We start from the raw sequence: 14794 nt of genomic DNA, 5'->3' as shown, positions 1-14794 counted from the left end.
AAGGACTCAATTCTTCCTCCATCTCACATGGAGAACAAATGTACCCTACAAGTGGTCCCATGATTCAAATCAGGAGCAGCCCAATATCTCAATCCTGCCACTGACAGCAACAAATGTGCAGGCTCTTAGTTCTAACTGAGCAGTGCCCCGCTCTCTCCCAAGCCTCGTTTCTCACTGCCTGCTGTCAACTACAGGACTGAAACCTTTTTCTGCAAGCAGCCTCTCGTTTCACAAAGGCGGCTCAGAGACTCAGTTGCTACCTGACAGGAGGTGTAGTACAGCAACTGAAGGACAGTGCATAATGAAAGAAAAGCATTCAGCACAGCCTTAAAGTTTCATCATTTGCTTGAATACTAACTCAACTGAGATGCTCATTTGCCCTTAGCAAAAGCACTTGATTATCATCATATGTATTTTGAGATCTTGTGCAGATGGGACTTCAGGGGCTTAGTTTCCTCAAACGTGTAAGTATGTTTTCCACTAACACCAATGGGAGTACACAATGCAAGTGTGGCAAACCTGACATCTAGTAGTAGCAAATAAAGAGTTACACTGCTACATTTCAGAATACAATTATGCCATCAGAACTACAGGGCTTTGGTTTACAGCTCAAGCATTCTCTCAGCAGACACTGAATGCAACATTAGGTTCAGTAGGAAATTAAGCATATCTGTACAGAGAAGGTTACTATAATTAGTAAGCAGAAATCAGATAGTCCCATTATAACATTTCTGTGGAATATAAATTTTGACTTAGATACAAAAGTCTCGAGAGTGGATTTGTAGGGCCATATGTACTCCTTCAAAGATAAAGATAATAAAACCCAAACATTTCTTTGCTTCTTAAAAATGACAGCAGATACAGGAACAAGGAAAAAGCAGGAACAACATTCATTCCTGCGATAAGACCACAGATGTCTGTGGAATTACACCTGGAATAAATTTTATACAAAAGATGCATCCTCTAATTCAAAAGCAAAGGCTACTGTCCCAAAGATTTTATACATATGACTTGCAGCAATGTTCATGTGCAATGCTGATATGATGTACTACTGTGGAAACCACTAAAACTCTTACTATGCTAAGAAAGAAGAAAATACTAACAAAGACCAATATCACCCTTGGGTGGTAAGTCTCCTCAGGCTCACTTTCCATTCAGTGAAAAAGGCAGTTTCCTAAACTGGATAATCTGAATACCTACAGTTAGCTCTCACATTTAACTTTGCCCTGGAGGAGCCTAATTCTTTTCAGAGACTAGAAAGAGAAGTCACAGAAGCTGAGAGATAGCTGAAGTTACCCTTTGTAATTATTTCCTAAATTACATTCATCAGTTCTCATGATTCTCATCATACAACAGCAACATCTGATAATTTGCAAGATTCCTGCCAAAGAGAAACAAGAAAAAGAACATGGGGAAAAAAGTAAGTACTACACTGCAGCCAATTTCTGAACTCCCATAGCAAAGAAATCTACATCTCACTGACTCAGAAAAATCCTCTGGACTGATACTTTAAAAGGGATAAACTTTTCAAGAATAATTTCTCTGAATTTCTGTGTCAAATACTTCAGAGTTTTTCACTTATACCCACAGTATTTTTTCTGAAAACACTGATAGGATCAAACATCTCAGGAGCATTTAAGCTTGAAAGTGGATGAATGTATATCTTGCTAACTGCAATTATAGCTAAATTATTTAAGGACTGCAATTTAATTAATTTTCATTAAAATAAATAATGCATTCAATTGCATCATTAAACTAATTTCTCAAAATAATTGTTTCCTCTTTTTTTATTACCATAAGGAAATTCAGATATATCACTGAGTTGTCCTCTGTTGTTATCAGCCAATTGTTCCAATTCAGTGCCAATTCTTTGATTTTTGACCCATCCCTACCTGAAGCAAAAATTTAAGTAACATTTGGTAGCATCTTCAGAAGTCCCTAAATGCTTTAGAAGAGTCTTACTGAAATCAACACAATTTAAGCTGAGTTACTTGAGAGCTTCTTAAAACTTGACTGCAAATATCTAACAATTCATATCTATGGCTGCAAGTGAATTGCAGAGGCACATGTAAGTTTCACAAACCCAAAGCATAAGACAAAACCTGACTGAAAATCTGATCAATGGCTGATATGGCAAGGCTGACCTTATTCTTTCACTAAGATTAAATTCCTATTGGGTATCCTGATGTCTTGAAAGTATTCAGTATTTATACTTTACTCATTCAAAACTAAACCACATTTTCAGAATGTCAATAGCAGCCAAACCCCTAGCCTTTCTGACAGACTGAGTACTAGAATGGAAATAGATGCAACAGTTTCCCTTGCTCCTTATGGATATTTTTTGGAAGAAAATTTTTATGAAAATTGGATGCCTTTACGCTTCTATTAAGTATCTGGTGTTCCACAAGGCTGGGCCACTGTTACCCAACTTTTCCTCTTTCCTTTTTGCATCTTTATTGCACATAAGTTGAGGAGTGTTAACTCACTAAAATGCTAAGTTAAACACACATGTGTGCACACAAAATTTAATTTTCACTTTGTTAAAAAATATATGGGGAAATTATGAAAAAGGAACTTAATTATCAGATTAAAATATGCAACTGGAAGGTTGTAAATAATCATTTAGGTACACATTTCTTCACTAAGGACCGGGAAAACTGTAAGACACTAAAAAACCACCTAGCCCAGAAGATTAAATTGACATGCCATCATGCCTACTTTTCCCCTTATCTAAGATATGCAGATCTACTGATCCTACCATGCTCTAAGGCCTGACCAAATCTTTGTGGTAGAGAGCTGAGGAGAAGTGGTGGGATCTCCTTTTATGACCCACGGATATCAAAAAACAAGTAAACTGATTTGTCCAGATAAGCTGAGACTGAGTGCAAATGACACCACCAAACATCAGCATCTTGCTCCTCATCCTGTCTGCTGAGTGACTCATAAATGCAGAAAGATTTATACCAATACACTGTTCCCACTAAAGTTCTCTTAGACTGCTTATACTAAATAAGTGGTTTTATTTTTTACTGTAACTCATCATGTTGAAGCTAAACAAGCTTCTCTGCAACCCTCTATAGAATGAGAATTGCAGTGTGGCAAAAATAGCTACAGCTGCACTACAACTCCTACTGGCACACCATGGGTTTTCGTGCCTCTGACCATCAGAGCTAGGCTAGTGCAATTCTACCTTCTTGAAATCAAACAGGACATTATAGTAGACCGCAAACACTAAGCCACCACAATATTTACTACTAATTAAAGTAATGATCCCATTTTGTTCAGCACAGCAAGCTTACAGTACATGGGTGGTAAGTGGCTCTTCTCAGCATGTGTTGACTACAAGATGCATTTTAAAAACAAATTTTAATTAAAATGAGCATTTCTCAGCTGCTGAAAGGGAAAGAAGGTAATAAGGGATGTAAAAGACTCTAAACCATCCTCTAGCTTAATTTAAATGTCATTTAAAAATTGAAATGAACTTTACAGCTGCTTACATATACTGGAATTTGTGTATAATGCATACCTTCAGTTATACAGAATTCCAGATTTTGAAAGCAAATAACTGCATCAGAAATACTACTATAAAAGCAGACCAATTTATCAAGTGTACTTTATTCATTTAGCTGGAGAAGCCTGCATTGTCAGGTATCTATGCATCCTTATGAAATTCTGACCATAATTCAGACTGCACTCAGACCCATTTTGTGGTGTATTTTCAGAAGGATGCTATCTCGGTACTGTTTTGCTGGAAAACCCGGAGTGACATTTTTCAGTAGACTCCCACCCTGTTGCTCACTAAAGGGACAGATTTTGGAGCAGGAAGGGATCTGGAGCTTCTTATGGTATGAGGTTTTTCTCTTCTGATGAATAAACAAGTACAGCTGCCTCTGAGACTGTGGAACTGCCTACATCTCCAAGACTAACACCGTAAAAAAACCAGACTCATAGATGAAGGCACTGACTGTATGACCCTGGACAAATTGCTTGGGGCCAGATTCTGATCCAAGTTACAGTGCTCTGGGTCACTGGCCTAATTGCTCCAATGCTTCACCTAACACAGTGTAACTGAGGGCAAAGCACTGGCCTTAATCTTCTACTGCTTTTAATATTAACTGAATATTAGAGAAGTGAGTGGCCTTTCATGATTTGTGCTTTCACACGTCACTAAACAAAACAGAGAGACAAACACACGCTTTCATTTTAGTTTATTACTATGAACCTCACGCTCATACTTGTTTACCTCATTCTTACGTGGCTGGCAACAACTTGTGCCATTTATTGCAGCTGTGTCTCAATCAAAACCAAAAATGTGTTCTCTACTTCAAGTTAAGTCACGTGAGTTCAAATCTAGCAAGGAAAGGCAGCCTTGTATTCACATGAGCTTTAATTTGACCTGCCAGCTTGTCTGAAAATTGCAACTGCCTTGATCGCACAAGGATTTTCATTTAAGACCCACTTTTCTTTTAAGTAAAGGGAAGCCCAGGGAGAAAGGCAAAACTCATCACTTGAAGGGCAAGGGAGAGAAATCAAGGCTGGGGAACACAATTTTACTAAGCGTTTTCTTGATAAAGTAGGGTGCTCAGCATGAGTGGGCTTTTGTAACTCACTGGATACCCTGGCAGTCTGCAGCATGAATGAGCATTTCTTTACCTCAGCGCACTGGTAATTGCTGTGAGCTTTTCACACAGATGTCTTGTAAGGAATAGGATTTGGCTCTGGTTTACACCAGTTTGTGCTTTCTAACTGTGATTTGAAATGTATTATATATTCATAATAGTCCAGGAAATTCTACTCTGTAACCTGTACTATTTTTTAAAATTTAATTTTTATGCAGGTTTCAGACTTTCTCTAAGGCCCTGACAAATAAAGGATATAGGGGGTTTGAGAGCCTTTTTTGGCAGGACCTGGAGTTGTTCTGGTTTGTTTCATTTTTAGCTGGTTTCTGAGGGCAACCAAACATAGTCAAGGTCTTTGGATGTGCGTCTGCCCCCGTTGACTGTTACTAACTTTTGAACCTTTGACAAGAGTAGAGAGCTCATAGGTAACTTAGGTTGCTGCCAGTTTCATTAAGGTAGGTAAGCATGCAGAAATGAGAGAGGACCCTGTTAAATACACCCTATCAAGGGGAAGTCTACAATGAGTTCAAGCTTTTCACAGATACTAGAATATACAAATGACACAGCTATGAATACTGTAGTCAAAAGAAATCTCTAAGCAGAGTTTTTGCTACATTAGAATTCACCCCTCACTCAGACACAGTATAGCATATAGACTCTGTGGGTTTATTAAAAGTCTTGACTCTAGCTCATCATTTTCCTGTCCTGATGGCATTTGTAACAGATCTCTCATGTAGATTCTCTAAAGAAGATTGTCTAATAAAGAGAAAACTCAAACTGAAGTTTTGATGTAATTAAGTTAAAAGAAACCTATGACAATTCTGAACCATCAGATTCAAATCCATTGGAATGCCATGGTCCTCAGTAGTTTCAGAATTATTTTTTTTTAAAAGCACAGCTCAGTTGGATACTCTAATAGTTTGCGTTACAAAGTCTTCTGGAGCCTTATCATTCAGGTTATCAAACAGTCATGGGATTGTTAACAAGTGATCAATCATGATCATGGTAAGAAAAAATTGATTATTACCTAGATGAATAGCTGCACAACCTACTACAAACTCACTAAGTCAACCAAGTCCCCTTGGGTATGTTACTTAAAAAGAATTCATATTTAGATTTTTCATCTTTTGGTTTTAGAGCATTTAAAAGCATCTCAGGTAATGCTTTCCAACTCATACTCCCTACTATATGAGCTAAATATAACAAGCATACTAAGATATACTGAAGAATTTAGTTTCACTGTATGGCTTCCATCTCAAGCACTGCACACTTGCATTAGGGCTGACAGCTTCACCAGACAGCCTAGGTGCTTTGCTGATGGTTTGCTCAAGGAAGCAACCCAGAAACCAGCTAAGCATTACAGAATATACAAAAACAGAAGGAGAAGAATCAGCATCTTATTTTTCACATACGGGACCTGAATCTGTCTTCCCTGCACTTGTACCGTTACGAGAAAGCACAGAGTACCACCGGACATGTTCCTACTACACAGGTCATGCTGGGGCACCTGGCTACCTGATGTGTCATGGAACTTGAAATTAAACTCTCCTACTCTAGAAGGGCTGCTATACTCAGGTCCTTGTAAACCACATACGATTTAAGAACTCCATGCTATCTAAACAGAGTGACAAAGTGAAGTACGGAAGCAACATATTCAGTGGGTCAAGGTTACAAAGCATAGTACAAAGCAGTTCACAGACAGAGGAAACAAAGAAATGTACCTGGAGTTTCAGGTGCCTCTGTCTAGGGGGGGAGAGAAAGTAACCTCTACACGTGGGCAGAGGTGAGACAATCGCAATAAATTGTGTGTGAAGTCTTACTGCTCAAATCTGTCCTTTCATGAAGGGTAAGGTGGTAGCTGTGTCATCAGAGCACAGGTAACACTGGCTAAAATTCCAGTATGTTCCACACAAGAGGGACAGAACTTCTCTGTGACGTAATGGATTCAGCGAGCAGATAGGCCTGGGGACTTCCAATTTCTGTGATTAGAGATATGCCTTGAAATTACATTGAAAGTGTAAAGGCTAGAAATTCATCAGAAACATTAGCGCTCTGAAAGCCACATGTTTACTACTGAGCATTTACATTAAATTACCAGCATAAATTCCATCATAAAAGTCTAAGTGTGTAATATTTACTTTATGTCATCAGATGCACCTTAGCAGCTCTAAAATACAATCTGCTGCACACTCCATTCTTAATTTTATCCCCTAGTTTATATAAACTCATGTATAATTTCCATTTACATAAGTTGGATTAAAAGGACCAATGACACAGCGTGAATCACTCCACTGATACTTCTACGATAGTACTTATGGCTGGCCAAGACTGAAAGAGCCTTTTAATATCTTTTTATCCTGCTGATTTTGAAGTCCATATGTCTTCAACTATGAGTACACCTAGAAGCGACCTGCAAAAAAACCCCGAATAATCTTTTTAAAATGTTATTTCTAGCCCCAAACTAAAGATAGATGAAATCCAGACAAACTGCAACTTAAAGAGAGAAATTCCAAATTAGATGCCTATCTGTATGAAATAAGATAGAATACACACAACGAAAGTTAGGAAAATAATACAGTAGTTGCAAGATCTTAATCATGCCATGTTACGAATGCAAATCTGTTTTTACAGAGTCTAACTGAAGCCAATGGAACGGCTCAGGGAATAAATTTATGGGATGCTTCTGACAATTGCAAACTGCAGAATTCTCCTAACAAGAGTGCATTGATATACAAAGCTTGACACGGGAATTCCTCAAACTATGCTTCTTCTAGAGCTGCCAGCTGTGTCTGACTTAACAGTATTGGAGAAATAAACTCCAGATGCCACTCCATACTTGGAACTTAGAGTGCAACTCTGATAATACTTTCTGTCATTCTGCAGGAACGAAAGACTAACACCAAACTAGCTTTAAGGTGTCCCCTTTTTGTCAGCAGCTAGAACTGTCAAGGCTCAGAGAAACTGTTGTTAGGTTATAAAAACAGTATAGCTAATCATTGTTTTTGAAAACATCCATGCAAAACAGCTTGTTCATTCAAGCATAAATAAAACAAGAACACTCTGTGAAAACAATAAAATAAAATTGATTAATGATTCAGCTACAAACACCACTGTGAAAATTGATCCAGCTACAAACACTACAACAAATTCTAACCAAACCTTCGGTGCTGAAGGAAACATTTTCAAGGTCAAATAAAGGATGCTCCACTGTGTAACAAAACCTAGTGTGGAAACCACAGGAAGTGATCCTGGAGCAGAGCTTTCTTTAATTCCAACATCATAAACATTGTATTTTTTCATACTTTCCTACAGCAGTGACATACTTTATACATGTACCAGCAATGCTAGTACTATTTTTTCAGACATGTTTATAAATTTTTGAAGAAAGCAGTCTGCAAGTAAAATGCTTGAAACTTCTATCAAAAGAGAAAAGAAAACATAGTGGATGATTCTGGGCTGTCTTCAGCCAGAATTAAGTATAGCGTTCCAGGTCACATAAAGCACAAAAGGCCATGCATGCTGGCAGCATGGCAGAGGTACCTACTGTACCAAGTGGACTAAGAAAAACAAACCCAGACTGTAAGGACTTTTAAAGATTACCTCCTCAATTGTGGTTAAAGATGCTGGCACTACTTCAGCAGAACAAAGGGAACTTGAAAAGTACCTTATTCAGAAAAGCTGGGGCCTTCAAACCTGCTATATAGAGGCCATGAATAATAAAAGGTGGAGGAAATTACAAGGAATGGGTAAAGGAGGAGATCTTTCTAGATTTTGGAGGAAAAAAATGGAAAATTAATGAGGCAGAGAAGTCCCAGAAGGAAAACTCAAGGTCAGGAAGATAAGCTTCAGCAAGCCTTTGGAGACAACTGAACACAACAATGCCTGACTGGAACCCATTAAAAAATGAATGACAAAATACTACAGAACTCTAAATAAGAATGTGATATAATCTCTCCTCCCCCCACTTTACATGACAAAAGCGATATTCTGCTTGTTCTAGAAGCTGTGGCTCTGGGACCAGGGACTTCACTGGAAAGCTGCTGTAAAAGCTGAAGTGGCCTGTAGGGCAGACTCTGATCTAGATTATACAGGCATAACTGCAGGGTAAATAGTGAATTTGGAGAAGCAAGCTCAGAACAGTTTACCAGAGGTGGTAGAGCCATCAGATTAGTAGGATGAGAAGAAAACTGCTACATGTAGTTTAAGATGGAAGATGAAACAGATGAAGAGGATACTAATGGCTTACCTTTTAAGAAAAACAGGTTTTGTCTTTGAGACTTGCAGAAGATAGATGAAATTTTAAAGTGAGGGGTTGGCTTGGCATTCCTGCTTCTCAGATGCTGGAGGGAGCAGAATTTCTCTTCCCTAAATGATTCCTCCTGCCATTGTACTTACTAAGAACTACTGATCTGCAGGGCTGAACATTGGCTGGCAGAGATGAGGTTGGCAAAACAGCCAAAATGTTCAGGTGTCTACTGGGCTACCATAGAGCCTGTGGCTAGTTCCAGGCTAAATAAGTATCTTTATGAATGATCTGGAAAGAGAGATCACATTTCTGTATTGCAGACAACATTAAAATAGAAGGAGCTGCAAGCACAAGATGGCTTAGAAACATAGGCAGAAAATGATAAAATGGATTCTGTTACAGAATAAATAAAAGAACGCTTCTGGGAACTATAATCTGAAACAAACACAAAGAAAAAGGGACATACATAGGAGACAGCAATGTTTAAAAAGCCTTAATTATAACAATGAGTAGAAATTAACTACAAAACTCACATTATATATTTGAGTTTCAACCAAGCAATATCAGCATATACCACTGGGAGAGAACAGTGCTTCTGTATGTGAATCTGGCATAATTACACATCATGCATTTCAGTTGCTTTATAAAGAATCTAGAAAAGTTTCAGTGAAGAATAATTGAATCAATAGGGGCACAAATAGAATACCAGGCAAGATTTAAATAGCTAATAATTTATAACTTTGTCACTGCCAGTCAAAATAGTTAATAATCAATTACACAGATTTGAGTGGCATAAAGCTCTAAAAGGAGATGAGGAGGGAGGAAGAAGGAAGGAAAATAACTCTAAAAATTAAAGAATATAAAGGAAGAATGGGGATGACTACATTTCTTGAGACAGGGATGTTGAATAGTCAGTGTCGAGCAAAGCCTCGCTAGTTATTAGTGGCATCATTGCTTTGTGATATAAAACAGGACAGGATAAAATACTTGCAATGGTGAGCTGAAGTGAAAGACATAAGCTAATCATTAGTTTTCTTCTCTTCCACAATTCTAAAGATCATTTATGAAGACTTTAAAATAGTTGCTTGGCTCCATTTAATATTTTTCTGTGTCCTAACAGTAAGGAATATTACATGTGAAAACCTTAGTCTCTGGCAAGAATGTAAAGCTAAAACCATAATAAGTATTTTTCTTTGCAACAAGAGAGCTTTTGAAGCTATGTACTAGATTTTAGCTCCTAACTGAAACAGCATTATCACTGCTAACCTGGCGTCAGCCAGGTTAGACAAAATTTTACGGAAGAAATTTCTTAGTTGGCCATTCCATCATGAAAACCCTATAAAAGTGACACAGTTTGCATTTTGAAGAGAGCAAATTTAAATCTCCAAACTTGCATTTGGGGAGATGAATAAAAACAACAACAGACATGCCTCTGAATTTTGTGTCCTATCAAAATACCACAGTTACAAGGACCTCTCTATTATGCTGGATACAAAAATATGAATTGTTTATTCCTGTGCTCAGAACTCTCATACTTTAAAAAAAAACCAAACAACTATGCAAGTCCAACCATTCAGGACACTAAGAAATAGTGCGAAATTTGGATCTCTCACTTGTCCTTCAAGTAGGAGTCTACCTAGAAATTCAGTTTCTCCCCATCTCTGGGACTTACAGGATAACATTTCAGAAACAGTAGTGATAGTGCTCCATAATGCCAAAAAAGGGATTTGAAGAATGCATCCAGTGACTGGATGGTGCCACTTTATCCCTTCTGTTTGAAAGGCAAATGTGTACATGATATGTCCATGAAAACTCCCATTTACAAACTCTAGAAATATCTTTTAGAATACTCCAATAAATCCAGCATAATAATAAACTTCTGAAATAAAAAAGAAAACATGAGACATGCTCAAATAACATGGAAAGCCAAAGATGCAAGTTGCTTACATAAGACAGAAATGACATCTTAGCTTGTATGATGTACTGCTTTTACACAAGCTTGTTAGACTAAACAATTTTGATGGCATCAAGTGTTTGGAAGGTGATGAAATTGATTTATGCAACCGAAACTGGCCAAGACACCAATTCCAGTTCTGATCCTGATACCCAAATACTATCTTCAAATATATGAAGCGAACACAGAAAAAAATTTTAAAAGCACTTTAGTGAGATTGTGTAGTTCAAGCCATCAATAGTTAGAAAATATCAGAATGAAGCATACTTGAATAACCTCAAATTGGCCCCTTTGTTTGTTCAGATTATGATGTAGTCTTTAACTGCATGATTACATACTATTTTTTCCAGATAAATTCTGACTCACTCAGCATACATAATGAATAGTGCGTACATAAGGAACTATTTTTCTTGTAACAGCTATTTGCTATTGTTCTGTGTGTAGTCCCAGGACTTATTTGCTACACATTATTCATATGCTGCTCTGAAGACAAAATTATGAATTTCATCATAGGTTTTTCCATGCACCTCATGGGTTTTCCAGGCTACTACAGTGGCTGGCTGCTTAACATGCATTCATTAGTTTATTTTGAAAACATCTCTGTGAGGGGAGGCAATAATACTGCTTCCATTTTACACATGGAAAACTGAGGCACAGAGAAATTAAAAGACAGTTACCAACTTTTGGTGCCTATTAAAGGTGGTTAACATCTCTTTTCTCAAAGCATTTAGCACTGTGCTTTGTATTTTCAAAATCCTACTCTCACCAAAGTCAGCTGCAGCTGTTGACTCTCAGTACCCCTGAAGCCCTGATACCATGGCACCATTCTTTGCTGGCAAATGAACAAGGAGAATTTGGTATCCTGGGGTTGTGTGTGGCTTTGGAAAATGTCATCTGCTGATACACACTGACCTTTCTCTGGCTGTCACACCAAAACATGGCCACTTCTGCCCTGTTCATGAACTTGTTCCTGTCCCACCCCTTCTTGTACTCCCCAGTCACACTTCAAAAGTCCTGTTCTTCGTTCCTAAGGCTTTCCGTTCAGTCGCAGTCTCTGCTCAGCAAGTCCTGGTTCCATTCCTTTACTCCTAACCTCTGTGGTCCAAACTGCCCCGTTCCCCCTCCACATTCTTGTACTTTCTGTCTCTTCTTTGCAGACAGGTCTCCAGGTTTACTCTTCACAGGTCCCCAATTCTCATTCCACTCTCATTCATCCAATTCATCTAATCTGGGTGAACTTATCTTTTTTCCCAGTTTTACTTCCCTGGGCACCCTGCCTGAACTTGGATTACCTCCCTTGCTCCTTCATCTTCTTTTCCAGTTCTCATTCAGAGTCATTTTGCGCACTTCTGCCTTCCCGTTTAATCTAATCCACACAAACATCCCCAGCTTCTAAGTCTTTCCTGTTCTTCCACTTCTGGCCAGCCACTACCTCAGTCTCTATTAGCAGCTTCTGGGCCAGTTTTCTTGCCCCTCTCCCCAGTCCATGTCTCCCAAGTTCCAAGGTTTGTTGCTCTGTTTTTCTCCTTCCTGCATTTTGATAGGTGTCTTCCACTTTCCAGCTGTCTATGCCAACTGTAAGAGCACAGAAAGCAGATGCCAGTGTCACTGCTGTCACTCTGGCAGGACCCCAGCAGCCAAAGTGCAGTATCTGTAGGGGGAATGCTGCACAACCACAATGTGGAGCTTCAAGAAATTCAGCTGCTAAAATCTGAGACTGTTCTACCAAGTCTGTGAAAAGCAGTTTTTTCAAAGGCTTCTGATTTTCTGAAGTTAGATGTAGTTTCATAGAATTGGCCTGCTCACGACACAAAGGGCATCCATCTACTAAAGGTTTAATCCCTAGCTAGGGCTAATACAAATTTTATAAAAGGTCACCAGAATTTTTAGCACAGATTAAACATTCTTTCCTGGCCTAAGTTTAGAGAAATATGGCTGCAATGTTCAAATACGGCAAAGGAAAATAACATGATACACTTTTTCCCATACACAAAGTGAGTTAAGTAGAGTTCTAAGGAACTACACGTTAGACTGTGCAATAGACCAATACTAAGCTGTGCTAGTAGAACCACCTAAAATAATAAGAAAAAAATAATGCAAGAAGCATTTGTAAATAACAGAGAATGCTGAAAATAAGAGCTGATGATTGGCTTTATAATGTTGCATTCACTTTAAACCAAATCTTACCAGGTGTTTTTATTTAAAAAAAAAATAATCTCCAAAACGCATACATTTGTTTTCTTTTATTTCACATTTTTAAATTTTCTAAGTGGTCTTGATTCATTAAGAGAGACGATAATGCTTGCAAAAAACCACTGAAAAAAACAGAAAAAAAATCTAAAAAGATATGAATTGTTGTGATATTATTAATTGCTCACTCCAGTTCCTGGATTTCTGGCTCCTGCATATACCTCCGTAGGAGGTATAACCCAGTTTTCTGAATACAAAAGGTTTCAATATGAATTCCCTCATCTTAGAAAACAAGAAAAATATTTTGTTATCTGCATAAAAATTCCATTATTGCTTATGTTTATACTGCAGCATTGCCTGCAATCCCAAACTAAGCGTGCTGCAGAATTTATCATAGTTGGATATATAATGTTATCATTTCATTGGTTGCCTTTACAGTTACTACAGCTTGGAGATCAAGGACATTTTCAGAATATGAAAATCCAGCATATTTTTAATCCACTACAGGTAATATATTGATATTTTTCATGTAACTTTGATTAACCTCAGTGATGCCAGCATATCACCTTAAGAATTAGATCTTTTACAACAAAGGTACCCTAAAATAAATTGTAAGTATTCATAATATAAATGCACTAACTAAACCCGTGTACACAATTAGGGATCTAAACGTGTTGCATATACATTTGCATGCTTACTTAGAAAGATTAATGCCTTAACCTTTGCTTGCTTGCTTTTATGTTCCTATTAAAACAAGCTTTTTGATACATAAGTGCCACCTGTAGGAAATACCGAAGCATGCTCAGGTGCAGTCTTGTGCCACATTAGGCAGAGTTGCATATCTTACATGCCCAATATAGGTGCCTCCTTCAGAAATTCAACCATTGTAGGAGGCAATGACCCTGTATGATGCTGGCTTACTTGATGAAGATTAGTTTGTAAAGCCAGATCTACAGGAAAGTTGTTGTTTTCCAGTGAAGCCTATTCAAAAGGGAATTAAAATTAAATATACTACAGTTTTTCATTTGCACGTCTGTATGACACTATTCCGTAGAAATGGAGCAGTCCTTAACTATAGTATGTTGAACCAACCAGAGTCTGCAATGATTAACATGGAGTACTTCACTACAATTACTTGGGGTAGACAAATACGAAGGATTGCATAATTTATCTGTTTTCATTTCTCTCTAGTATTAATAAAAAGAAATACGTGTGAAAAAGTGTTTCAACAAAAGAACGGTCTAGCCTCCACTACTATAAACATAGGTCAGTTTCTCTAGGCAGTGAGTTAGGCATGAGTGGATGGAAGTGCAAATTGTATCTTAATTCAAACATCAAAGAAATCAAAGAATTTCCAATGCAGCTATAAAAATAATTACTGAAAAGACTTTTCAATGCCTTGTCAAATTCTTGACCATTTCAAGAAAAACAAAGAGCTTACAAAAATCCAGCATTTAAACTATTAAGTCTGCCTAGGTCAAAAAAGTGAAGAATTTCGTCACAACTAATTTGTAAAAAAACAACTGAGAAAGCTGGACCGGCTCTTTCTATGACCATCACCTATGACAGTTATGCTCCAAAGATACACTCACAACAAGGAAATAGCTTCATTAATTCAACCGTACCATTCACTGATACAGCATCTCCATTCCTAGGTATGTTTGCCAGGTAACATACATTCCACACCCAAAGCACATTTTGCATCAAAAATTGAGAAGCTATTTTTGATAATTCAATGTCAAATAAGAAGATGAGAATAATCTGGTATACGAACACAAATTATAT

The 14794-nt window shown here is 37.7% G+C and overlaps 1 protein-coding gene across 7 annotated transcripts in view; it reads right to left on the bottom strand.

Moving 5' to 3' along the window:
- The window catches only part of PHYHIPL (phytanoyl-CoA 2-hydroxylase interacting protein like), a 59335-nt gene that overhangs the window by 20831 nt on the left and 23710 nt on the right, over window positions 1–14794 (bottom strand). For 2 of the 7 annotated variants that reach the window (XM_030029613.2, XM_030029611.2), the window contains exon 2: window positions 6936–7029. The exons of the other annotated variants lie outside the window; for them this stretch is intronic. The gene's annotated coding sequence lies outside the window, so the exon portion shown is untranslated. The remainder of the gene's footprint in view (window positions 1–6935; window positions 7030–14794) is intronic. 7 annotated transcript variants of the gene reach the window in all.

This window comes from Aquila chrysaetos, chromosome 11, assembly GCF_900496995.4.
Source record: "Aquila chrysaetos chrysaetos chromosome 11, bAquChr1.4, whole genome shotgun sequence".
NCBI classification, from domain to species: domain Eukaryota; kingdom Metazoa; phylum Chordata; class Aves; order Accipitriformes; family Accipitridae; genus Aquila; species Aquila chrysaetos.
Note: the sequence above shows the minus strand (reverse complement) of the source record. Positions and strands in the feature narration are given on the sequence as shown.